Below are 24,994 nucleotides of genomic sequence, written 5' to 3'. Positions count from 1 at the left end.
GAAGGTTTTAATATACTCTTCTCACAAGTGATTTACTCCAACACAATGGAGTGATTACTGTCCACAATCTAAAAGAATTAAAACTTATCAAACTTTAATATATGTGTTTGATGATACTAATGTCTCCCCTTATATCTGTGCTAACAATACAAAACAAATCCATTTAAAGAAATATGTACCAAGCTGAAGAGATGGCTCAGAGGTTAAGAGCACTGGCTGCTCTTACAGAGGTCGTGAGTTCAATTCCCAGCAACCACATGGTGGCTCACAACCATCCATAATGAGATCTGGTGCCCTCTTCTGGCCTGCAAGCATACATGCAGGCAGAACACAGTGTATATAATTAATTAATTAATTAATTAATAAGTCTTAAAAAAAGATTTATAAAAACATATATACCATCTCTAAAACTCGCTCACTTAGTTCCCTCTTAAATACACTGTAATATCTCTATAGTTAGAGCAGTCCATAAACTTAGTGGGCAACGACCCTGAAGGATCTTATGTATGGTCCTCTGGACTTGAGCTAGTCCTGGCTAACCATTTTAAAGATAAGCATAAAACCACCCTATCAAGTTTGAAACAGAAACCACTCAGATAAATATTTACATTTTAGTGATTTTTTTCCTCATAGTACAAATACCAAAAGAATTAAAAATAAATTTTTAAACATGAAAAGTGCTGCCTTTTCCCTGTGTCATCTAGTAACATCATGTGTAAGTCTGCTATGTATGTGGTGCCTTAGTCATGTATGTGGTGCTGTAGACATGCAGCTGCCCCTTTCACCAGACATCTCTGAGTGCTATATATCTACTATATTACCTGTGCAGACCAAGAATGTGCAAGAAAGTGATAGTGAGTTTGTATCATGTTCTAAAAACACACAACCCTAAAACATGCTGCATATAAAATCAGCAATGGTTTTCAAGACATACTCTTACTATAAATGAATCTGTAAAAAGTTCTCTGGATATGGTAGTACAGCACCCATTCAACTCATTAAATTAGCCTTTCCCACTCAATTGTAGTCTAAAAAAAATATTTTTAAGGGAAATCTGAAAGCAGAAGCAAGCAAGCCTGAGAAAGAAAACAGCAGAGGTTTGAGCACCGGAAGAAAAGAAAGATGGGGCGGTTCACCAGGTTCACCTGTGTACAACCAGCTTTTCCTGCAAGTTCTTTGCAGAGTCTGCAGCAGTATAGGACAGCTGCGATTCAAGTGGAAAACCACCTTGTTCTGGAAGCACAACTACAATGTAGCAAATTACAAGGTAAAATTCAAAATGGTCAGAGCCACAAGGACAGCATTAATTTAAAAATCCCTCCGAGTTCTTCACTGATCCTTGAACCTCACACACCATGGGATCTCAGGGAGCCCCCCAAAGAGCAACAAAGGCTCAGGAAAGCACTAGCTCAGCTCCACTGCAGAACAGAGGAGCTGGTCAGGTGAGCAAGGCCGAGTGGATGGCCAGGCTTCCTAGACACCTATAGAAAGTAGAGCCAAACAGCCAGCCGCTAAGTGTAGTCCTAACTCTATTCAGAACAGGAAGACCGAGGGGACTGGGAGATGTCTCAGAGGTTGAGGTCATGTACTGCTCTTGCGGAGGACCCAAGCTCAGTTCCCTGCACTCCCTCAGACCGCTCACAAGCTCCTGTCATTCCAGGGCATCCAGGGCAGCTGATGCTCTCCCTTGGCCTCTGAAGGAAGTCATATGATCATACACACTCACACACATAATTAAAAATAAATGTTTCAAAGAGGAAGAGAATTTAGAGATACATATGATCCAAAGTCCACTCTACAATTAGACCTCTCTAAACATGAAAAGAAACAACTGTAACCCAATGGTAAATGAGAGGATGGCAGCCAACAGAGAAAGACTGTTTCGAATAACCTTGGTGAGGAACTTGACAAGGCTTTTAAAGCAGCTGTTATTAATACATTCAGTGCATAGAGAAAAGCACGGCCACAATCAAGCATCTCAGTAGACAGAGTGTTTAATGAAATACAGAAACGAAAAGGTACATTATTTGAAAATGGCCTTAACGGCACACAAGAAATAACACAAAAAAGTTACGTAAATGACGAAACAGCAGAAATTACTCAAACTGAAAAATTGAGGGAAAAATTTTATACATTTAAAAGATAACTGTAGGACAGCACACAACATGAATCCTGGAAAGAACAATAAAAGTGAATAGGGTAGGAAAGGTGTTTTCTAAGTAATGGTTACAACGTCTCAAACTTGAAGAATATCAATTACAAATCAAGTTCAGCAAACTCCAAATTGAATATTAAATACATATCAGATTGTTTAAAACTGAATGGAAACCTGAAAAAAAATCTTTTACACTATTAAGTTACAATTATACAACCAGAAAAACAATCAAAACAAAAAACTAGAAAAATAAGAGTAAACTATGTAATCACTTAAAAGCTGTTGTTGCAGAATGTACATCATTAAAATGTACATTCTGCAACAACATTTAAGAGTATTTCCTTGGGTGTGCTGGCTAGAGGCCAGCCTATTCTCCATAGCATGGTCCAGGCCAACCAGAGCTACACAGTGCCCTGTATTTAAAAAAATAAAATAAAATAAATGTTGACAAGAAATGACTCAAATACAAGATAAAGAAAACTTGAATAACAAATATGTAATTACTTACAAGAGTCTTTAAATCTGCCAAGCAGTGGTGGCGCACGCCTTTAATCCCAGCACTCGGGAGGCAGAGCCAGACGGATCTCCGTGAGTTCGAGGCCAGCCTGGTCTACAGAGTGAGTTCCAGGACAGGCACCAAAACTACACAGAGAAACCCTGTCTTGAAAAACAAACAAACAAAACAAATCTCTCTTAACTCTTTAAAAGGAAACTACTTAAAGAAAGTCACATGTAAATAGCACAAAGGCTGAACGTAGTCCTACTGTGAGGGTTTTGATAGGCAGTGACCCAGCTGAGAGTCAACGGTGAGCAGGGACTTCCTAGAGCACCACTACAAAATTATAGGGCAGAGCTTAGAAAGCCACCAGAGGAAGGTGTGAACAGCACTCAGCAGGCGGAAGCCAGAAGACCACTTTGAGCTCATGGCCATCCACACCACCTGAGATACTGCCTTAAAGAGAGTAGGAAAGGAGACGGAAGGGAGGAGTCCACCAACAGGCTAGGCATGCAGCTCAGTGGCGAGTGCTTTGCCCAGCATGTGCAAAGGCCCAGTTAGCTCCCCAATGGTTCCATTCTCTCATGAAGACACAGCCAAACTAAGTTAGCTAGGTCTGTAGTCAATGGAAAACTGGAGGAGCCTTCGACTCCTAACCCAGGAGTCTCCCGTCCTCCCTAAGCATATATGAAACAGCAGCAGTACAACCTGCTAGGAAACAAGCAAAGGAAAATCTCAAACGTTTCTAATTAGTAGCAACTGCTTTCCTTGGAATGACCACTGATAACCAATACACAAGTCATGATTTTTCTTTTATAATCTGTTAGCAAGAATAGAGCTTTCTTGCTACACAAACCAATGCTGGTACTGTGTACAAGGTGGCTACAAAAGAGCGCAAATTACCAGGAGGCAGGGATTACTAGGACCATGAAAGAGGCTGACTACCAAATTCAGTGATGTTAGGGAGGCAGTTATACCTATATCTACTAATCAACACAACCACACTCAGTGCCCCCAAAGACTTACTTTGTTAGAAACTGACAAAACTGACTTTAAAATATATGCTGAAACACAAGAAAACTAGAGTGGTGATAAAATGTTAAGAGGATTCATGTGGTGTGATTTATATTATTTGTGGTGTGTGTGTGTGTGTGTGTCACAGAGCAGGAGAGGGAAGAAGAAAGAACGAGTTCACATGCATGCAAGTGCCTAGGGAAGCACTAAGGGGTCACTGAAGGGGTCATCATCGGATTCCCTGGAGCTGGAGTTACAAGACAGTAGTGACTTTAATCCCAGCACTCGGGAGGCAGAGCAAGGCGGATCTCTGTGAGTTCGAGGTTAGCCTGAGCTACAGAGTGAGTTCCAGGAAAGGCACAAAGCTACACAGAGAAACCCTGTCTCGAAAAAACAAAAAACAAAACAAAACAAAAAAGCAAGACAGTAGTGAGCCGCCTGACAGGAGTGCTGGGAACCAAACTCTAGCCGTCTAAAATAGCAGTAAGCACCCTGAACTGCTGAGCCGTTCCCCACCCTCAGCCAATTTTAAAGCTCACTATATAGCTAGCCACCTATCAATTTGAAACTAGAGACAGGAGAACCTCCAAGTTTGAGGCTAGCCTGGTCCACACAGCAAGTTCCAGGCCATCTAGGGCTACATAGAGCAACCCTGTCTCAAAACAAAACAAAACAAACCTCTCCATATAATGCCACAGTAATCCAGATAATCTGATTCCTTCATAGAACAAAAAAACGAATAAAATTCAAATAGAGAGGCCACAAAGAAACACATGTAAGGTTCAAATATTTAGGGGAAGGGGACAAAGGCGACCGACCGACCGACCGAGTACAGGAAAGCTAACAATGGTGCTGGAATGAAGACGCCTTGCTTTTCTTTTAATGAATCTTAACCCCCTAGTCCCACCCTCCCTCCCTCCCCACCACACACACACACACACACACACACACACACACACACACACACACACACACACACACAGAGTTTGAAGTGGACCAAATCTCTGTATGGAAAGACTGCATTTTGGATCTTGAGTGGTGTCCAAAGGCCTACGTGATCCCCAAGTGTTAGTGGAACCTATCAAAGGTGCTGCCCATCGGAAGGTCTTCAAGTCACTGGGTAGTCCCTCAAAAGGGCCAGGCCATGGGACTCCAGGTCCTTCCCTCCCCCTCACACTCCAGCCACACCCCATCCACCAGCAATGGCTACCAGACCACAGAGAGGAACCTCCAAATACACAGACGGCAGCTGAAGAAGGACATAAATACAACATCAAGCTCACGAATACATTAATAATTATTTTTACTTTTATTGAGGTGTAATCAAATGCAACCCAATTCTTTTTTTTTTTTAAAGATGTATTTATTTGTTATGTATACAGAAGAGGGCGCCAGATCTCATTACAGAAGGTTGTGAGCCACCATGTGGGTGCTGGGAATTGAACTCAGGACCTCTGGAAGAGCAGTCAGTGCTCTTAACCTCTGAGCCATCTCTCCAGCCTCGCAACCCAATTCTTTACTGCTAATTATCTCACTTATTTGGTATAGTAAAGGAAACACAACTAAGAATCTTCTACACAAAAAAGTAGTGTGACACACGCCTTTAATCCCAGCACTCAGGAGGCAGAGGCAGGCGGATCTCTGTGAGTTCAAGGCCAGTCTGGGCTAGAGTAAGACCCAGGAAAGGCGCAAAGCTACACAGAGAAACCCTGTCTGGGGGGGTGGGGGGGGGGGGACAGTTAACACAGCAATTTTGTTTTGGTTTGGTTTTTTTGAGACAGGGTCTCTCTGTGTAACACTCCTGGCTGTTCTGGAACTCATACTGTGTACACCAGGCTGGCCTTGAACTCATAGATTCACCTGCCTTGGCCTACCAAGTGCTGGGATTAAAGGTGTGGACCACCACCCACCATCCAATACAGCAACTTTTTATTTTTGTTTTCTGTTTTGTTTTGTTTCTCCGTGTAACAGTCCTAGCTGTCCTGGAACTCACTTTGTAGACCAGGCTGGCTTCGAACCGCCTGCTTCCCTTGTGCTGGGATTAAAGGTGGCAAAGCAATTTTTTAACAAATAAAAAAATGTGAAGAAAACTTCTACCACAGGTTGAGAGTGGTGGTGCACATCTTTAATTCCAGCACTTGGAAGGCAGAGGCAGGTGGATCTCCATTAGTTCAATGCCAACCTACTCTAGACAGTGAGTTTCCAGAAAGTCAGAGCTACATAGCGAGAACCTGTCTCCAAAAAAAAAAAAAAAAGGAAAGGAAAGAAGGGAAGGAGGGAGGGAGGGAGGGAGAGAAATTCTACCAAAACAAACACAGTAACTGTCAGTAACTATGTGACTACCTAACGATCATTACCAATGTCAGTATCAAAGCTACCCAAGCTGAAGGATGGGGGTACGTAACTATAGGAGACAGAAGCAGGTGCACTGCTGCAGATTAGAGGCCAGTCTGTCTAAATATCAATCAAGCTCTAAGCCATCCAGGGCTACATGGAAAAATTGTCAATAATAATAATAATAATAAATATAAATAAATAACTCTAGGGCAAGGAAGCACAAACATCCTAAATAACATGAAGTGTGGAAGTTCCCACTGACACAAGTAATACATGAGAAGAAAGCTCTGTCCATTGCCTAAGTAAGAGTGAAATCACAAAAACCTGACCATCTGAAGTCAATGTTAAGTAATATGCTCAACTTTAGATGTGTGCACAAGCAGAAATGAGCACCGGGCAGTCAGCCGAAAGACGCATGGGAAGATACAGCCAGCACAGGGTCTACCATAGTGAGGGGGCTACAACAGCTCAGTGATCGGGGGGCTTAAGGACGCTAGAAGGAACCAGAAGGAGTAAATGTGGCGCCATGCTCATGTAAGGATTCTCAACCAGAGGAATGAGCGACTCAAATATGTGCTCAGAAGGACTGAGAACAACGTCACACAGGGAGTGACACTGCGGTAGGGAGGCCACCGAGACGACAAATGCAGGGCAGTGAGCAAGCAACCTTTTCTTTTTAGCAGACATGAAGGTACAGGGGGAGGCCTGAAATGTCCAAAAGAGCCATGCACACAAAGAGAGAGGAAAATGAGAAACACGCTGCTCAGAAAATATAAAAATGACTCAAGCACAAGAAACAATGCTCAGGTTCATGCACCAGGAAAATGTAAGTTAAAATACAGGCGATACTGTTTTTCATCTGTCAGACTGACAAAGTTCCTGAAAGGTTGATTATGTACTGTTAGAACACTACAGAGAAACAAGTATTTTCACAGATACAACAGTGTTACAAGGGTGTTTATGAAGTACAACATGACACTATGTAAATTTTATCTGTTGCATTCTGGCTCAGCAATTCCATGGCTAGGAACCTGCACTACCAACAAACCTTCACTTGTACAAAATAATAGCAATTTTATAAGAGTAAAAACTGGAAACAATCAATAAGCTAGTCAAAGTATGGCATAAAAATGAACACTGTAGTTGTCCAGAGGGAGAGAAGTACTTTATATACAAGTAAGGGGAGATCTCCAGGGTATATTTTTCAAAATAAAAGGCAGAGAAGTTAATGGTTCCCAGTATTAGGTAAAAAACGAGAGAAGACTAAGGTGGGATATATCTGTACGCAGCTGTTATTACTAAAAGATCATTAACAGAGAGACAGCTCAGTGGTTAAAAGCACTTGCTGCTCTTCAGAGGACCTGAGTTCGGTTCCAGCACCAAGATTGAGGGGCTTACAACCCCCTCAATCTAATACCACCTCTGGCCTCCACAGGTACCTGCTTCTCGTGTACACATACTACATACAGATACATACACACACACACCCCTAACATGCAGTTAAAAATAATAATTCTTTAAAAAAAATAAAGAAATCATTAACATGTACAAATTATATAGGCACCTGGAAATGACACACATGAAAAGAAAAAGGCTGCCTTTTACATATGGGTGTGGTTTCCTAAAACCTGCTGGGAGAGATGGAAGAAACGGAGGATCAGGATGACAGCCACTCCGGTTCCCCACCTGAGTGTGAAAGCAGTCACCCAGGACAACAGATGTTGGGGGTCTGTTACTGACCTGAAGCGAACACTGGGAAAACGGTAGAGAAAAGGAAGGAAACTGAGTTTGGAAACATTACACCAGAGACAGCACATCCAAAAGTCCACTAGAAAAAGGGCATTTGGAAGAAGCCACAGGATGCAATTAATGGAGGGAGACAAAGGGAAATGTGTATAAGAACCCAATTAATTTAGGAATTACTTCTCCTATAAAAAGCCAATTAACCTGGGGTGAAACCAAACCTCAAGAGCATAAACTAAAAGGCAAGTTCTCAGTCCCAAGAATGCAGGTGGCTCCTCTTCTTAAAGACAGCAAGCACTCACTTAAAGCTTGGTGAAAACACTTACTTGCCCAGGTCCACAGTAAACTAGAAACATCTAAGGTGGGTGGAGCTGCCAGAGGCAATCTTTTAAAACAACATAAGGGGAAATTAAGACCCGTCTTCAAGTGGTCATCACCGGGACCAAAAGGCCCATCTCTGCAGGACCTGACTGATGCCTGACCAAATGTCTCTCTTTGACAAGAGTCTTTCATGACTCCTACACAGAATAACATGTTCACCTTGGTCAGATTCCTTCCTGTCGCTGAATATGCATTCCATATTCTACCTTGTTTTATGATTTTCTTTTTTCGGTTTTACAAGACAGGGTTTCTCCGTGTAGTTCTGGTGCCTGTCCTAGATCTCGCTCTGTAGCCCAGGCTGGCTTCAAACTCACAGAGATCCGCCTGGCTCTGCCTCCCGAGTGCTGGGATTAAAGGCATGAGCCACCTCTGGCCAGCGTTTTATGATTTTCTTAACAGCCCCTTTTGCAATGAATATATATGTGGGGGGGCATATATTTTTATTACAAGAATATTTTCCATCTTTCTATCTCTAGCCAGAACTGAGAGCAATTTTCTCCAACAATAAAACATGCAAACATCCATTCATCTTCCATAAAGTGATGTAGTTAGACCTTTTATCACCAATAGTCTCTCTGCAAGCAGTTTGGTTATTTCTGTTTGATTGAAACAGGGTATTATATGGAGCTAACAGTGGATTCAAACTCCCAATTTTCTTGCCTCAGCACTGCCAAGTGCTGGGATATACAGACATGCACTGCAATACCTGCCACCCCACAAAAAGTCACAAGAACGTTTGACTTCGTCCTTACCTAATTGTCCCCACTCTAAACATTGTCCTGACTCATCCCAAAAACTAATGGCATAAGGAGTAACGGAAAGTAATGCCTCCTAGCTTTGGAGTTCCTTTGTAACAAGATGTTCCAAAACCAGGCTGTGGTGACGGTTATATGGACCTTTAAAGATACTGGAAAACAATGAATGATATATTTCCAGTAGGCAAAATCATATGATATGTGAATTATACCTCAGTAAAGCTGTTTTTAAAAATGAGTTATCTGTTATTATTCTTAGTTACAGATGGTAAAAAATTGAGATTTTTCAAAACTGAGTGATTTGCACATGGCTAGTTAGTAACAGAAACAGGACACAAACTCTAGCAGTCCTGACTTGAAGTTAAATGAGTAACAGTCAAGCTCCTGATGCTGTCCTCAATCATTAAGCAACTTATCAAATGCTTAAATATGCTATAATTGTTCAATCCTTCAGTTTAGTTGGTTTGGAGACTTTTGTTTTTGTTGTTTTGAAACAGGTTCCTTGTGTAGCCCTGGCTGTCCTGGAACTCGCTCTGTAGACCAGGCTGGCCTCAAACTCATAGAGATCCACCTGCCTCTGCCTCCCGAGTGCTGGGACTAAAGGCGTGCGCCACCACACTGGGCTGGATGTTCAGTCTTAAATGCTAGAACTTTGAGAGACTATGAAGACCTGATCTAATCATGACACATCATCAAGCTGGGGAGGAAAAGTCAAAAGAAAGGTGCTGAAAATAAAGAAGAGACTCCCCAAAAGATCCAGTGTAAGGCTGTGAAGCACCACTACCGGTTTGGTTTCCATGACTTAAGTTGTGGGGATGCCTAATTCAGCCAAGAGTGAATACAAGCCTACCAGGCCAATTCTGCACAGACAGGGGTGTCTCAAGCTTGGCACACCTGACATTTTTAGGCTAGGTAACTTTTTGTGGTAGGAAGATGTTATAAGTACAGAATGTTCAGCAGACACCATGGCAGCCTCTACCCAGTAGCAGCAAACCTATCCTGTCCCCTATTTGTAGTAACTAAATTCAGACACTGTAAAATGTCTTCAGAGTAGGACGAACTACTGAGGGCCAAAATCATCCCTTTGAAAACCATAGCCTAGACTAGGGATAAACATGACCAAGGTACCAGCATTTGATAGTGATGTGTACACATATGAAAAGTAGAGACAAGAGTATTTTAAATCAACCATCTCCTAGGCTAAAACAAACAAACAAACTTGCCCCCCCCAACACACACACACACACACACACACACACACACACACACACACACACACACACACACTTTTTTAAGTGAAATTGGGGCTGCCAGATTGCTTGGTAGGTAAGTGTTTGCCATAAAAGCTGAATGTGATGGCTTGTATCTCTAACCCCAGCACTCCTGTAGGGAGATGGTGGAGACAAGCTGGCTGCAAGCTCAAGGGTACAGTGCAGCAGCACAAACAGAAAGAGCCTGCCTTAGCTGCTGCTGGTGGTCCACACCTTCAGTCCCAACACTCAGGAGGCAGAAACAAGCACATCTCTGAGTTGGAGGCCAGCCTGGTCTACAGAGTTACTTCCAGGACAGCCAGGGTTGTTACACAGAGAAACCTTGTCTTGAAAAAAAAAAAAAAACCAGATCCTGCCTTAAACACAAGGTGGAAAGTGAAAACCCACTCCTGAACACTTGTATGTCCCTGACCTACACCACTCACACTGTGGCACACATGCACCTGCACACACCTGCACCCGCAGGGGAGGAGGGGATGGGAATACACTCTGCAGGAACTGAACAGAAGCCAAAGCTTTTACAGACATACCAACGTCCCACGGTTTCTACACACTTCAGCATAAGAGGCAGAAATTTACAGTGAGGTCCTAGTAAGGACTAGGAACCAGAACCAACGGATGCTGACAACTGCTACCATTACTGCTCTGACGGAAACTCAGTTTCTCTTCTAAGAAAGTTAAGCCCTCAAATTTGGAAAAGCAAGGTCCAGATTGTCACCCATGCCATGGCAGAGTAATGACTCAAATGACAGTCTGAGTAGACGTAACAACACTTGAAGGTGGGGAGTGAGTGACGGGACAGTGCAGAGCAGCTGACTCTACACAGAATGCATCTCTCCTGGCTCCCACATCCCCACCCTTCCTCTGGGCTTACAACACCTCAGCCTGACTCTTCGCTGTTCAAAGCCTAGCACAGCAGCCTTTTCCTTCAGAACATCAATCCCCCTCAAGGTGCCACTATCTCCAAATCTTATTCCTCTTCAAAAGTCCAAAAGTCTCACCTTTCTTTCTCAGATACCTTAGTTCCCAGGTAAGGAGGAAGAGTCAGCAAGTAAATTAAACTACTGCAGTGACTTCCCAGTAATGAGCACAGAGACAATGTTTATACTCTCTTAGAAGTGGGAACTCAAAATAAGACAGGTGCGGGGCCTTCATTAGGATTTCTATTGCTGCAATGAAACACCATGACCAAAAAGCAGGTCAGAGAGGAAAGGGCTTATATGGCTTACACTTCCACATTGCTGTTCATCACCAAAGGAGTCAGGACAAGAACTCAAGTAGGGCAGGAACCTGGAGGCAGGAGCTGATGCAAAGGCCAAGGAGGGGTGCTGCTTACTGGCTTGCTCCCCATGGCTTACTTAGTCTACTTTCTTATAGAACCCAGGACCACCTGCCCAGAAATGGCCCCACCCACAACGGGCTGGACCCTCCCCCATCAACCACTAATTAAGAAAATGCCTTACGGTGGATCTTATGGAAGCATTTTCACAATTAAGTTCCTTCCTTTCAGATACCTCTAGTTTGTGTGTCAAGTTGACATAGAGCAGCCAGCACATGTGGCACTTCAAATTGGCAATAACAAAATGTTGAATAAAGCTCCAATGATGTCTAGTCCTTGCTGACTAGTATTACTCAGGTATGATATGCACTTGAATAAAATACTCTATCTTCGATTCTGGTGATATCTATATGGCAGTATGGAAAGAACTCTTTAGCAGAAAGGGGGAAGTGTCTTTGTTTCTTGTTTGTTTTTCAAGACAAGGTTTCTCTGTGTAGCTCTGGCTGTCCTGGAACTCACTCTGCAGACCAGGATGGCTTCAATCACAAGAGATCCGCCTGCTTCTGCCTCCTGAGTGCTGGGATTAAAGGCGTTCGTCACCACCGCCCGTCAAGAGTTTCTCTAGAAATATTTTAAAGTGAATATTCTGGCATTTGTTAGCAATGGGTTACTTTTCCAAAAGAACTATAATTTTTATTTTCAGTTTTCTGTACCACTAGAAGGACTTGGTTCTTCTTTACATGCATAACTTTTTAGCTTAAAATATACAATTCTTTTTTACTGCATTTACTTTACTGTGTGTGTACACACATGTCTATGTGGAGATCAGAGGACAACTTGCCAGCGTTGGTTCTTCCTCCATGGGTCCCAGAGGTGGTTGTCAAGCTTGGCTACAAGTGCCTTTCTTTACCGACTGAGCCATCTCACCAGCACCGACCTCCACCCCAACCAGTCTCCAGTCTGAAGGCCAGCTAACTAGAACTGCCTGAATCTCAGTAAGAGACATACTTCGGAATACGGACGTTTCCTAAAACCACCTCTGCCACACAACAGGAGGGAGGAAAACACACACTTTGCTGCCTCCAACTCTCTTTCCCTTTCAGGGCCCTCACCATTGGCTACAGGACACTGCTGAGACTGTAACATCTCGTGGTCATTATTTACAGTCCCTAGTCTTGGCCTATTTCCCTCTGCTACAGGAACAGCAACCTCACCTCATCCATGCAGCAGGGATGCTACTCCACTCAGCTCTCATCACTTCGGTACAGGTCTGCAACCCTCATTCCCTACTGCTACAGGTCAGGTATCATTCTGTTTGCTCTATCATCCCTAGAATGGGATGTACACCAAGTGGGTATTTATACATTTTCAATGAATCAGTTCACAGCATTCTCTTCAAAAAGAGGTGCAGCAGAGCAGAGGAGTCCTTTCAGACCTAAAAGATGTCTCAAAATAGCTTCCTGCTTTGCTCAGTTTGTCCTCCACACTTTTTCAGTTTTATGAAACTCAACCAAGACAAGCTGCTTACTATTCATGTGTAATCATTAAAGTGCAATAACTATTATAGATATTTTTAGATACCTCAGATTGATGGCTTTAAAGCATTAACTTTTTATGCACTACGCTTTATCATCTTAATTTTCTCATGGCACATAACAATCTGTGCCAGTAAAAACAGTAACTCTCAATGTTGCAAGCTTATTAATTTTGAACTAATTAGTGAGAAAGGATTATAAAGTATATTCCAAGTACTGAGGGAAATGGTGACAATCAGGTGGCTCATGAAAGAGTAATGAGAAGAAAGGGCTCACTCTCCAAGGTGTCAGGACCGCAAAGCACTTGGCAGCTTTTAAGTAAACTTAGAAAACAGCGGCAGAGCATGCTGGCTCCCACCTGTAATTCGAGCACTCAGGGGGCTGAGATGGGAGGGTTGATTCCTGAATTTGAGGACAGCCTGGGCTACAGAGTGAGAGAGTGTCTCAAAAAACCAAAGGCTAACATTCTTGGGAAATCACTCGCTTTATTTTTAAACGACATTACTTCTGGAATCTTTAACAACGCCAAGCAGGAATACACAAAACATAAAACGTGTGTTGTAAATGGCAGTGAGAGACGACTTGGGTCGCATAACTGAGTTTGTTTGAGTACGAGTACACTGTGTGTGTGTATAAACAATATGTGTGTGTGTGTGTGTGTGTATAAACAATATACTTATATACACCATAGTCACAAAACAAGCTCAATACTAACTTTTTCAAATCAGTTTGGCTTACAAGTTTAAAAACTGTTATTCACATAGAAAGACAGACAAATAAATATCAAACAGTGTCAAATAACCAAAGAGCAAGCAGTTTCAGGGCACAGAGGCTGCAAGACAGTCATCTTCGGAGAGCAGCTAGGTGGACTGAATCCTGCCTGCATAGCAGTTCTTAAAGCTGCAGTCTAAAACAGACAGCTAACTTTGAAGCTTTACGTCCATGGCTGAATGAGTGAAAGTGAGAGCAGGATGGAGACTAAGGTGTTCTATCCCGATGACTGCAGTTCCAGCTAAGTCCGAAACGAAGCCACACAGACCACCAGGGAACTTCTTGGCTTCCGAAGCTCTAGGACTGCTCACTCCCCCACTTGGTATGACTGTGACCCTGCTAATTTCAGGTACATTATAATCTGAACCTAATTTCTCATCCATTAAAAAGGCTGGCAACCATCCCCAAGTTTCTCTAATTTTCTACCACCTACAAAGGAAACATAAATTTCTGCTTTTATAGTGTTATATATAGTATGTGTCACCTACGACTCTGTAACCCATCAGAGTGAGCTCTCCTCTTAATGCTAAGCAAATGTGATCCAAGAGGTAGCATGGTGGGAGCCGAAGGGCAGTCTCGAAATGTGCCGAGGGAAATGAGGAAAAAAACAGCCCCACATCACCCCCTTCTCCTCAAAGTTTAGGCAACCCACCACCTCTCTGTTCACCTGAGCAAGACCTGTCTAAAACAAGGTGTCACTTTTCTTAGACTCAGCGAGTGACTGACAAAGCTTAGTCCTCAGAATATTCTGTCAAACAAAGCTCAGAACTTCAGGATAAACGTAAATGAAAACAGTGATCATCAAACAGCCTGGTCCTCAGACTGTTCTGTCAAACAAAGCTACAGAACTTCAGGATAAACTTAAACATGAACACAGCATCCTATGACAAGAATCACCATCACCACACAATCTCCTGTAACTGAGGAGAAAAGGAGGGGACCAAAGCCGGGGGTTGCAGGCAACTGCAAGCGTTAACAAAAGCTGCAGTAAAAGCAAAGTTAATCACGAGCCTTCATTAAAACTACAACCAAAAGACAAAGTTCTTTTAAAAAGAAAGCAAGCAAAAAGACCAGCATTACCTTCTCATCAGGGGCGCTTCAAACAGAACCCAGCTAAGAGGAAAACATCTGTGCCTTAAGGGAAAAAAGTTACTACTTTAGTAGTAACTTCAACACATCTTTTCTATATTTATATATATATATATTATATATAGAGAGAGACACATTTGTAAATTTACATCATATGCAAATGTAAGTTCAAAGAAATAACGTTTTGATTCAAGATGTGTTTTATGAGCTGGGTGTGGTAGTGTAATCCCAGCGTATCAGGTCAGGAGCACCGCCAGTTCCAGGTTACTCTGGGCTACCATAGGGAGTATAAAACCCCCAAAAAGTGTTTTATTTTATACTTAAGTTCTGAGAATAAATTTATCTTATTAATCTTATGTGCCATGTAACTTTTACCTCCAAATTCACCGCTGGAAATCCAGTTCGGTTCTATGCTGTCACCATGAGGTGGAAGATTAACTGTTCCACAGTGACCTGCCATACCACACAAGTATTCATTTTACTGTCCCGAAACACTCACATCTGACATGACTTCTGCACAGCTAAGAGATGAAACCCGAGTGTGTGCTATTCTACTTGACTTCTACGAGAGTTAACACAGAAAACTCTTATCTACATGTGTTGGGAACAATGCTTACACTGCCATTCAAGATTTCAGTCACGATTTAGCTACAGTCCACCTCGTACATCTAAACACACATGGCTGGTTAAGGGTTATTAGTGAGGTAGACAGGACTCCCCAACTCTCTCAGGGCCCCAGACCAACCTTCAAAATGAAACACTACATTCAAAGCTTCCACAACTACTCAACAGAGAGACCGCTCCTAGGAGCCAGTACTGCCACCCATCAGTTCCTAACACAAGTATCAGAGGAGCGTTCTTTGAGATCAAAAAGGGGGGGTGGGGGTGGGGGGAGGAGACTGTTAACTCTTGGTCAGGTTCCTGAGGATGGAGCGGGTGGCTCACTCCTCTTTCAAACCCCTCCGGAGCTCACACCGGAATAGCACGCAGCTCCGAAGAGCAGGTGCTGAATTTCGGGGTTCAGAGTCAGCCCTGCAAACACCTGTCGGCTGCAGGGTCCATGCCTGCTACTACGTGCAAACAGCAGTCTTTAACGTACAGGGCAAAAAAAAAAAAAAAAAAACCGAAACAAAACAAAAAGCAGACCCACACAGCCACCGCCGCCGCCGCGGGCTTCTCCCGAACGGCAAACTTTTCAAGTGTCAGTGGAATAACGGTGCAGAGGCGGGCGAGCCCGCACCGCTCGCCCTCCGCACCGCCGTGGGGCTGCACCCGCGCTCGCCCAAGGACTGACTCGCCCGCCCGCCCGCCCGCCCGCTCGCCCGCCCGGCTCGCCGCGGCTCCCCGACTCCCGAGCAGCGCGGCAAGCCAGCGCGCCTCCCCTCGGGCAGCCGGAAGGGGGAAGCCAGCCGCGCGGGGGGCTTCTCGACGGGAGGCGGGGGAGGGGGAGGGGCGCGGCCGCGGCCCCCGCAAAGGTCACTCCCGGGCGGCCGGCGCCAGCGGCGGCCCGAGGCCTCCCCCGCCCCCCGGCCCCGGCCCCCGGCCCCCGGCCCCCGGCCCCCGCCGCGGCCCCGCGAGGACACCGGGACACGCGAGGCTCGGCGGGCGGCGGCTCCACGCGCGCACGCCCCGCTGGAAAATGGAGCGTGGAGCGCCGAGGCGGGGAAGGGGCGCTCCCTTTCCGTTACCCGAGTCGCTCCTACCTCCGGCTGCCCGGCTCCTACACGCCTCGCGCTCCGCCGCTCTCGGGGATCCGCCGCCCTCGCCGCCGCCGCCGCCGCCGCCGCCGCCGCATCCAATCGCCTCCTCCTCCCCCCCCCCCCTCCCCTTCCGCAGCCAGTCCAGGCCGTTCCTCCTCCTCGCCGCTTCAAAATGGCGCCAAGAGCTGCTCCGCGGCTGCTCCAATCGAACCGCGGCGGACGGCGCCCGGGGGGCAAGGCAGAGCGGCGCGTGGGCCCCCAGCGCCCCCTGCCGGCCGGCCGCCGGGCCGCGCGGCGGGCCGCCCAGGCAGGCGCGCGCGCGCGCGCAGGCGCCCCTTGACCCGCGCGCCGGGCTCCGCCCCCGCCAACCCGCCCCGCCCCCCCCGCCCGCCCAGCGGCGCGCACGCGCAGGCGCCGGCCGCCGGCGCCGCCGTCTCCCTGGCAGCAGAGGGATGGGCAGCTGTCATTTGCGTCGTCAGCCTTGACACGGCCTCCCAGGCTTTGGCGGGAAATGTGTAGATTGCCGTAGGCCGCTGGCTTTTGCCTTTTTTCTTTTTTCTTTTCTTTTTTTTTGGTTTTTCGAGACAGGGTTTCTCCGTGTAACAGCCCTCAGCCCTGACTGTCCTGGAACTCGCTCTGTAACCAAGGCTGGCCTCGAACCCACAGAGATCCACCTGCCTCTGCCTCCCGAGTGCTGGGATTGAAGGTGTGCGCCACCACCGCCCGACTTTTCTTTCCTTTTTTTTTTTTTTGACAGAGTCTCCCTATGCAGCCCTGTGTTCACCAGGCTGGCCTTGAACTCACTGTGTAGACTAGGCTGGCCTCAAGTTCAGAGATCTAACTGCCTCTGCGTCCCTAGTACTGGCGTGTGTCCTATGCCCCGCTTTTTTTTTTTTTCCTGGGAAAAAAAAAGTATAAAGTATTTTATTTGAGAATAGGGTCTCATATGCAGCCCTGACTGGCCTGGAATTCACTATGTAACCCAGGCTGGCCTCAAGCCTCCTGGCACTACCCCCCGAGTGTTTAAAGGCATGTGCCACCACTCCTGGCTTTTTTTGTTGTTGTTTAGTTAGACAGAGTCTCACTATGTAGCCCTGGCTGCTCTGGAACTCACAGAGCCCCACCTGCCTCTGCCTCCCAAATGCTGGAATTAAAGGTGTGTGCCACCTTGTGTGATATTTTAAACGCTGGGATGCAGCACGGATCTTGTGCTGTATAAACGAAGTGAGCATTAATGTCTACTTGGCTCCTTACTAGGTGGCTGACCTAGGGATCCAGTGTTCAACCTGTAACAAAGCATCTCATTGCTCACAGAACTCCCCTTATTGGGGAGGAATGTGATGTGAAGGCCACAAGGATGGCATCCAGAAAATGAGTTTTGTCCACCCCACCCCCCTTGCCACTTGTGGCCTCCCTGCCAGAGCTGACCAGAGACGTGCTCTCTTTTTGCTTTGCTGGAGCGCATCCCTGCAGTGAGCACCAGCTCCCTGCCAGAGTGTCTGGTACTAGGACTGTGTTGGAGGGTGAGTTTCGACAATGAACAAACAAAAGGTGAATTAGTAGTGTATACTAGGATATTTATCATTCAAAACAAAGCATAGGCAACACAGCGTTATAAGCCAAGGTTATTGTGCTAGGAAAGAAGAGCCATAAATCCTGGCAGGTCAAGCTCCTCCAGACACTCACACCTATTCATTTCCTCTGCAGTGGGTTCCCTAGGGCAGCTCTGCTTGTCCTCACCATCCACTCTTTTGACAGGCAGAACTACAGGCTTCTACCCATTTTACACATCCACTAAGCCTGGAGAAGTTCCCTATACACCTTCAAAGTTTCCCCTCGAGGACAGAATAGGAGACCCATGTAAGTCTAAAAACACTCTGGCTCTTTGACTTGGCATGGTGCCACACACCTTTAATCTCAGTGCTTGGGAGGCAGAGGCAGGTGGATCTCTGTGAGTTCAAGGCCAGCGTGGTCTACATAGGACAGTAAGACCCTGCCTCAAAAAAAAAAAAAAGTCGCCGGGCGGTGGTGGCGCACGCCTTTAATCCCAGCACTCAGGAGGCAGAGCCAGGCGGATCTCTGTGAGTTCGAGGCCGGCCTGGGCTACCAAGTGAGTCCCAGGAAAGGCGCAAAGCTACACAGAGAAACCCTGTCTCGAAAAACAAAAACAAAAAAAAAAAGTCTAGCTCTTTGTTATTTTCTTTCCTCTCAATTCTGAACCCCCTAAAGACACAAACCAAAGGCCGGGCAGTGGTGTCGCACACCTTTAATCCCAGCACTCAGGAGGCAGAGCCAGGCGGATCTCTGTGAGTTCAAGGCCAGCCTGGTCTACAGAGTGAGATCCAGGAAAGGCACCAGAACTACACAGAGAAACCCTGTCCCGAAAAATCAAAAAAAGAAAAAAAAAGACACAAACCAAGTAAGTTTCTTAGGAGCAGCAGAATGAGAGCAAGAATGTTGAAACTACTCACTGCCATGATCCCTGTTGTTTATACACAACAGGCGCTCAGCACAGAACGAGTGCTCAGTAAATAGTCCTGTTTGGGGTGCAACTGGTTAAGAATGTTGTTTTTCATTTCACATGTGCGCGGGGTAGGGCCTCGAAAGTTTTAGAGTCACTTTCTGAGGTGTTGCCAGTTTTAATGCCAGGCATTAATCAGTTTTCAACACTGTGCCAAAATACTTGATGAAGAGAGATGGTTTATTTTGGTTCATGACTTCCAAGGTTTCCGTCTACGGTTGGCTGGCTTCTTCTTTCTGAGCCTGGGTGAAACAGAGCATCATGGTAAAGCAGGTCACCTCCTGGCAGCCAGAAAGCAGCTAGAGAGACATCTCTGAATACAGTTTACACTTCAGAGCCTGGCCCCTGTGCCTCCCGAGTGCTGGGATTAAAGGTGTGCGCCACCACTGCCCGGCCCTCTTTCCAATCCTGATGACTCAGGTTCAGGTGAATAATCCAGAATAATCTCCCTACTCTAAAATAATCTGATAAGAAAACTTTATTCAATCTTTAACTGTGATGTCCCCTCACATATTAAAAGGTTCTACATGAGTATCTTTGGGAGACATCATTCTGCCAAACACATCATGCCAATTTTGGTTATCTAGCTATTTTTGATGGGGTCCAAAACTAAGGTTAGAGAGATTAGGAAGTTGGAAGATACCAGGTCTACCCTAAATAGACCTCCACTGTGCTATTGCATTTTGAATGCAGCCTATACATACTATAATTGATTTCTCAACAGCAGAACATTTACTAACATCACAAAGCAGGCTGGGCTTTGGGAAACGAGGAGACCAACCTAACGCAAGGCATGTCCCAAAGGCCAGTCAAATGATCCCCGACAGTCTGCGGCAGGACTTAAATTCCCAGGAGACCATGAAAGGATGCCACACTTATTATGTGCAGTCCCAGAAAGTGGGTGTAAACTGCAGGGAGTGGGAGAATGACAGATTCCACCTGGAGACTTCTGCAGACTCTGTGTACCTTTTCTTCCCATGATACAAAAATTATACGTACAGTTAAAGTAATCAAGAATACAGTATGTGCTAAAGAAAAACAAAAGCCAGGCCCAGGGAGGCAGCTCAGTAGATGACAGCATTGGTTACTCTTGCGGGGTTGCATTCCCTGCACCCACATGGTGGCTCACAACCATCAGTAACTCCAGTTCCAAGAGATCTGACACCCCCTTCTAGGCTCCTTGAGTACCGCATGCATGTGGTGCCCATACACACATGCCAGCAAAACACATTTTTTTAAATTGCACTGGAAAGATGGCTCAGTGGTTAAAAGCACTGGCTGCTCTTACAAAGAAAGGACCTGGGTTCAATTCCCAGCACCCACATGGTGACTCACAGCTGCCTCTAACGCCAGTTCCAGGGGATCTGCTGCCCTCTTCTGGTCACTGCAGATACAGAAAAGAAAAATAAATAGAACTTTAAAGAAAAAAAAAAAGCAAACCAAGAAAACCAAATAGGTTCCCCCTGTCTCTATAGCCATTCATACTTTACAGATTTTCTTCAATGTCTGGAATATCTCAAACGATTTTCTTAATTCTACATTTTCATTTGCTGCTTTGATTCTATAATCATAACCTCAGGGGGTCCCCTCTCATGAAACACACACACACACACACACACACACACACACACACACACACACACCAAAGACAAGCAAGTGAGAGGTAGAATTGTCTGGAGAAAGAAGTTCAGTGACAGGGAATGGATGGAAGAGGTTAATGTATGAAACTATGAAATAAATTTTATTTTATTTTATTTTAAGGATATATCTATTTTTACGTGTGTAAGTGTTCACCTGCATGTATGTTCATGCACCACACACAAACTTGGTGCCTGTGGAGGCCAGAAAAGCACATCAGATCCCTGGAACTGGAGTTACAGATGGTTGTGGTACCTCATGGGTACTGGGAAAGATTCCCAGATCCTCTGCAAAAGCAGCCAGTGCTCTTAACCACTGAGCCATCTCTCCAGCCCAGAAATAAAAACGTAAAACCAATTACCTTACCTAAAGGAAATAAGAGAGTGTTAATTCTGATCCAAACATGAGGACTCATGGCCCAGGATTGCCTCAATCAGGTTGCCCTCAATACCACATTTGGGTTTTTGGTTTTGTTTCTAGTTTTTGGGGTTTTGTTGTTGTTTTGTTTGGTTTGGTTTTTGTTGTTGTTGTTGTTTTTGTTTTGAGACAGGGTCTCATTATGTAGTCTTGGCTGGCTTGAAACTCATTCTGTAGACCAGGTTGGGAACGCATACAGATCTGCCTGCCTCTGCCTCCCAAGTGTTGGGATTAAAGGCACGTGTACCACACTGGCCAATAACCACATTTCAGCATAGAAATGGTTACATGCAATTTAGTGTGTGTGTGTGTGTGTGTGTGTGTGTGTGTGTGTGTGTGTGTGTGTTGGGTGTACTTACCCATGTGTGCATATGGAGGGGAATGTCGGGTGTCTTCACCTATCATTGCTCCACACACATTTTTCTGAGACAAGGTCTCTCACTGGAGTGGAGCTCACTGCTTTGGCTAGACTGACTGGCCAGTGAGCCCGCAGGATCTGCCTGTCTTGATCCTCTAGTGCCGATGGTACAGAAACATACTGCTATGTCCAGCTCTCATGGTGATGAAAGGGGTGGAATTAAAATTACAGAACACAAAACCAGAAATAAAAGTATTTTTCCAGACATTCATGGGGAACTGCAGGAAGGCGGATCACAGCAAAGGTGAGAATCTCTGTTCTGTGTCTCAGATTGCATATGATGCAGTCCTTAGCTCTTTGGCAGTTTGCTAAGTAGCTACGTTCCAAAGGTTTTCCTTGATAATTGAAAGGATGTTAGCTCAGAGATAGAGAAAGGCCTGAATGGCTACTAGGGGACTAAATGGAGCCCAAGATAGCCTTGGTCTAGATTTGCAGCATTCCAAGTATGTATCATCACAACGTCATGGTCAGTCACCCTTTTAGAATCTCTCTCTTTTTTTAAAACAGAATCTGACTTGGTAGCCCTGGCTGGCTTAGAACTTGCTATGTAGATCAGCCTGGCCTGGAACTCATAGAGTTCTGCCTGCCTCTGCCTCTTGAATACTGGGATTAAGGGAGGGGTGTCACCATACCCAACCCCCTTTTAGAATCTTTAACACATGCATTGTTTGTTGTTTTTTCTTTTCTTTCTTTTTCTTTTTTTCTGGGAACATGAGTTCACAATGTAGATGTGGGTAAGTCAGATGGAGTATATAAAACAAGATAGTCAACAATGTGAGCACTACCTAAAGTAGATTGAATCAAATATATAATACATTTACAAGTGTTTCTTAAGTGCTCGGGATTGAGAACCCATCATTTATGAATATAGATTACAGCAACGGAGTCTTCTGAAATACGCTGCAGTAGTTCTGAAAATCTCAGTAACAGATTGTACAAAATGACACATCAAACTGCTATATATTGTGAATGGTGATAGGTTGTAGCAGCCAGGATTCTATAGCATCACAGAACCTATGTAATGAATGTGTGTGTGTGTGTGTGTGTGTGTGTGTGTGTGTGTGTGTGTGTGTAAAGGGGGGATTTATTGGAATGACTTCCAGGCTGCAGTCCAACTAATCCAACAATGGCTGGCTGTGAACGAAAGCCCAAGACCCCAGTAGCTGCTCAGCCCCACAAGGCTAGGCATCTCAGCGGGTCTTCTGTACGTGCTGGAATCCCAGAGAAGTAGGCTCCAGTGCCAGTGAAGGGATGGATGGGCTAGCAAGGCGAGGGCAAGCAGAAGAGCAAACCTCTCTTTCTTCTGTCTTCGGTTTCCAGCAGAAGGTACAGCCCAGATTAAAGGTGTGTCTTCCCTCTTCAAGATCCAATTAAAGGCCTGTGTCTTCCTGCCTCAAGATCCAGATCAAAGGTCCAGACTAGAACTGGATTCACCCACTTCAAACTAAGCAGAAAATCTCTTATAGGTATGCCCTCCATTTTAGGATTGTAGTTCATGACAGATCCAGTCAAGTTGACAACCAAGAATAGTCATCACGTCAGTAGTGGTGGTGCATGCCTTTAATTCCAACACTCAGGAGGCAGAGGCAGGAGGATCTCTGTGAGTTTGAGGCCAGCCTGGTCTACAGAGTGAGTTCTAGTACAGCCAGGGCTACATAGAGAAACCCTGTTTTTTAAAAAAAAACACACAAAAGAAAGAGAGAATGAGAGAGGGAGATGTGGGGGACCAGCCCCCACCTTTTACAGGGTTCCTATGAGGAGGAGAGAGGAATAAGGAATGATAGAATGATAGGCCTAGCTGACAACGAGGAAAGACAGAAACACAGGGTAGCTTTGGGAGGACCTGGATCAATATCCATCAGCCCAGAATGTTATTCAAAAGGGCTTTTCATAACAATGCCAAGGGGTGAGGCAAAAGACCTCCCCCTGCTAGATACAGCCAAGTGCAGACCCTTCCAAACACCTGGTACCCAGGCCCGTGGTCCAAGCATCCTCTTATGCAGTCCTGCTGGGTAAAGCAAGCTCAGATCTCACTAGGAAACCTCTGTGGGCTCCAACGGGGTGGGGTGGGGGCGGGGGGGGGGGGGGGGGGGGGGGAAGGGATAGCCATCATAGATGTGATCTCTGACAACTACACCAGAAGCTTTGTTTATAAGGGCGTTTTTATTCAGAGGATGCTCTCAGCTCCCAGTGCTCCATAGTAAGCATAAGCTGAGCATAAACTGAAGAGGGTTGCACATATACTTTTATGAATATCAAATATGTTACAAGATGTCAGTGGAGAGTGGAATGGGTGGCTCGGAGGTAGAGGCCTTGCTTGCCACACTTGAGGTCTTAGTTTCAAGTCTCAGCACTGAAGAAAAAAAAAATTCAGTGGCTGTTAAAGGAGTATGAACAGTCTGGCATGTTTCCAGCTGCTGCGGGATGATGGGATGTAGGGGGGTGTTAGGGGTACAGAGGTATCAATGTGCCAAAGAAACAATAGGTTTGGTGTTGCCTTCCAGAAAACTCCACCAGATTCTTCACAACCGAAGCGTAGAGATGGGGATCAAACACAAGCAGGGCAAGGACACTGGTTGTAGCTTTGCATTGCTTCATGAAGTCCGTGGGTTTTCTCTCTTTTAGATAATGGCCTTTCTCTGCCACCCCCACCTCTTCACTCTGACCTGTCTATAGCATCCTCACTCTCAACAAGTGTCAACTGTCACTGGCCCCTCACTCAAGTCCCCTTCTAGGGCTCTTTATGACACTTGCCTCTTGAGACCTCACTCTGCTTGGGGACTCTTTGGATCCTCTCCTCTCTGGGCAGAGACGTTGTCTAGATGTGTGTCCCTCCCTTCATATTCAAAACTTAATCACCAGTTGACAATACTAAGGGTGATGAACTTTATTGTGGAGCCCACCTGAGTGAGTCTAGGCAGCTCAGGAAAGAAGTGTGGGGCCTGATTGAGGACCTGAGTTCAAGCGCCAGAAGCCGTGATAGGAATCTGGATGAGGTGGCAACATCTGTAATCCTGGCAGTCCTACAGCAAGATGGGCCATTCAGACAGGAGAATGAGCCAGAAGCTTACAGGCCAGCCAGCCTAGAACACATGGTGGAACAGTGAAACAAGAGAAAGCCTGCACCAGAGCAAGGCGGAAGGAGAGAACCAACTCCTGAAAAGTTGTCCTCTGACCTTTCCACAAGTGCCATGGAATGCACACACACACACACACACACACACACACACACACACACACACACACACACACACTGAATTTAAGAGAGGGTGCTGCTGTTTTCTCAGTCTGTCATGTGAAGAGACACACCTAGAATATGCAGTCTATGTTCCAGAAGATGCCCTCACTAAACAACAAATACACTGACTCACCTTGGACTCTCTACCCTCCCCCCGCCAGAAGTATGGAAATAAAAAAAGAAAGGCATTTTACCAGCCTAAATGGACTAACACAAGAAGTACACACAAGCTTCAC

General features: G+C 45.5%; 1 protein-coding gene across 5 annotated transcripts in view; it reads right to left on the bottom strand.

The window, feature by feature from the left end:
* Pds5b (PDS5 cohesin associated factor B) overlaps positions 1-16,660 on the bottom strand; it is a 157,653-nt gene extending 140,993 nt beyond the window's left edge. For all 5 annotated transcript variants that reach the window (XM_052754599.1, XM_052754600.1, XM_052754603.1 and 2 more), the window contains exon 1: positions 16,530-16,660. The gene's annotated coding sequence lies outside the window, so the exon portion shown is untranslated. The remainder of the gene's footprint in view (positions 1-16,529) is intronic.
* Positions 16,661-24,994: the final 8,334 nt, after the last annotated feature.

This window comes from Peromyscus californicus, unplaced genomic scaffold (assembly GCF_007827085.1).
Source record: "Peromyscus californicus insignis strain IS unplaced genomic scaffold, ASM782708v3 Scaffold_2__1_contigs__length_46816999, whole genome shotgun sequence".
Lineage (NCBI taxonomy): Eukaryota > Metazoa > Chordata > Mammalia > Rodentia > Cricetidae > Peromyscus > Peromyscus californicus.
The sequence above is the reverse complement of the archived record's forward strand: the minus strand, read 5'-3'. Positions and strand labels throughout refer to the sequence as shown.